The sequence below is a fragment of the Pocillopora verrucosa genome, chromosome 10 (assembly GCF_036669915.1).
Source record: "Pocillopora verrucosa isolate sample1 chromosome 10, ASM3666991v2, whole genome shotgun sequence".
NCBI classification, from domain to species: Eukaryota; Metazoa; Cnidaria; class Anthozoa; order Scleractinia; family Pocilloporidae; genus Pocillopora; species Pocillopora verrucosa.
Window position 1 is genome coordinate 10,859,732 of NC_089321.1, and position 2,219 is coordinate 10,861,950.

Sequence of the window (2,219 nt, forward strand, 5' to 3'; positions counted from 1 at the left end):
GTCCTGTAAGAAAGAATTTTTTTTTCTTTTTTTTTTTTTGGGGGGGGGAGGGAAGAAGTTATTCCTAGTAAGTATTGCCTCTCTATATTTCCCACATGAAATAAAGAAAATGGTTATGAAATGGTTATTATCAATATTTACCAGTATATGTTTACATGCTTACTTGGAAACAGCCTTTCAATGGCATTGATCTCTGCCTCACTGAACTCCACCATAAAGAAATCAGGGTTCCATGTTGGGTTCCAGTCCTTAATGAGCTGTAGAGCTTCATTAATGGCATCTGCATTTTCCAGCTGAACCACAAAAGAAGCAACAACACAGTAATCTACATTGGTTTTCACACACAGAAAGAATGTGGGTAGGGCAATTAGCATGAAGTTTTGTATGTTGCATCCAGTAGGCAAATTTCACCACCATACTTTAAAAGCAGCTCTCTTTGCCACTTTGTTTGGTGAACAAGGAGGAGGTTGTTGGATGGATCACCTATACTTATTTTAATTACATCAGTGCTGTCTTCTTCCTTCAGTGACTGTGGTTGTTGATAGGACTCACTATCACTTGTAAGGCAGTAAGGCCTGAAAAAGAAATTATCATCTGGGCTTTCTTCTTTCCACTTCTTGATTTTTAAGTCAAGGTTTTCTTGATCAATTTGTTGATGTCTGCATACCACTGTGGCACGATACATGTGGTTCCTGACATCTATGGTTGTTAGGAAGAACCGTCCGTTGGTTAGATCTGGAGGCTGTTGGCCTGTGAAAAGTTCCTTCTTAACATAATGATGCAGGTGCCATTGCATTTCAGAAACACAATTAACACCACTTCCAACAAGCTCATGAATTTTTTTAACCAGTGTCTCATCAATAGGCTGAAGTAGCCCAGCAGTCTGATTACACAACAAGAAAGAAAGAATAATTGCTTTATTATTTATTCATTTAAAAAATTACACAACCTCATCCCCAGGTTTTCTTGGTCAACGGTTCAATAACCTGGAGCCAGCTGCTTTTGATGTCATTGGTTCAATATGAGAAAATTTTTTCCAAATTTGGTCAAAAGCAGCTGGTTATGATGAAATATGCGAGTGGTTTTAACCTATCAGAAACAGGGAAATATTTTGAATGAATAATAATGCAAATTATACCAACATTACTATAGGCAGTCCTCTGGTAGAGTTTTTCAGTAATAGTTACAGAATGTTATAATTACAGATTACTGAACACTGTATTTTTTAAGAAAATCCATTAAATAGTCCATGACAGCATTCTATTAAAACAGTGCCAGTGGAAATCCCTCTCCAATAAAATTGGGATATTACAGTCTTGACATTGAGTTTGAGGAATAACTGCCAGTGTAGCTAAAAGAAGCTGTACATGTAATACATTTAATTGGTCTTTTGTTGTGATGTATAATCTTTATTCATTCTTTATATATATTCCACATGACAGTGGAAGCAGCACAGTCTACAGTAGACTGATGATCTGTGTTAAGTTAAGTCACCTTAAATCCCCCACCAAACTTCAGTTTCCTTATTCCAAAAAAAATTTAATTGATGGCCAAGTACTTACCCTCCCCATGGGGTGAAATAAGTGATCTGTAGGTTTAGGAAGTAATATGTAAATATGCTCCTCTGTAGCTATTGTTTGCTTCTTTTCTTACTCTAGGGATGTTCTCAGAAATTTTGACATTGTCTCCCTTCTACTCTTTGTGTTCTCTGAAATCTAATGATACAATGTTTTAATTAAAATAATATTTGAAAAATTGGTTTCTAAAATATTCACTCTGTTTCCATTACAGGTAAATTTGTTTCAATTCTGCACAATGAAATGTCCAGGTTGTCTTATCATATGTCCACTTCACCTACATGTAACACAAGGCCCATTGGGATTAAGCACCCTTTATTAGGCTAGTGATCATTCATGTTAATGGTAGTGCCCCCTGAACCCTTATTCAATAATTTAAATAAACTGACCTTATTTTCAGGATACATGATTATTTTCCTTAGGTGGATCTTTGCTGGACAGTCACATTTCTTCGTATCCTGTACTATAAAGCGCTGTTTGGTGTTGTTATAGCAGTGATCAGCATTCTCCTTCTGAAACCAAATAGATTTATTGGATTGTTAGATAGAGCAGTCATATGGGAATAGTCAAGTTATCAATAAACTTAGAAGTAATGAAAAGTATCCTTTAAAATAGTACTTGATTCCTACCTTGTAAACTGCA

The 2,219-nt window shown here is 35.7% G+C and overlaps 1 pseudogene; it reads right to left on the reverse strand.

Annotated features, from left to right (window-relative positions):
* Positions 1 to 270: 270 nt before the first annotated feature.
* LOC136283657 (uncharacterized) lies at positions 271 to 1,876 on the reverse strand (annotated as a pseudogene).
* Between the last annotated feature and the right edge of the window lie 343 nt (positions 1,877 to 2,219).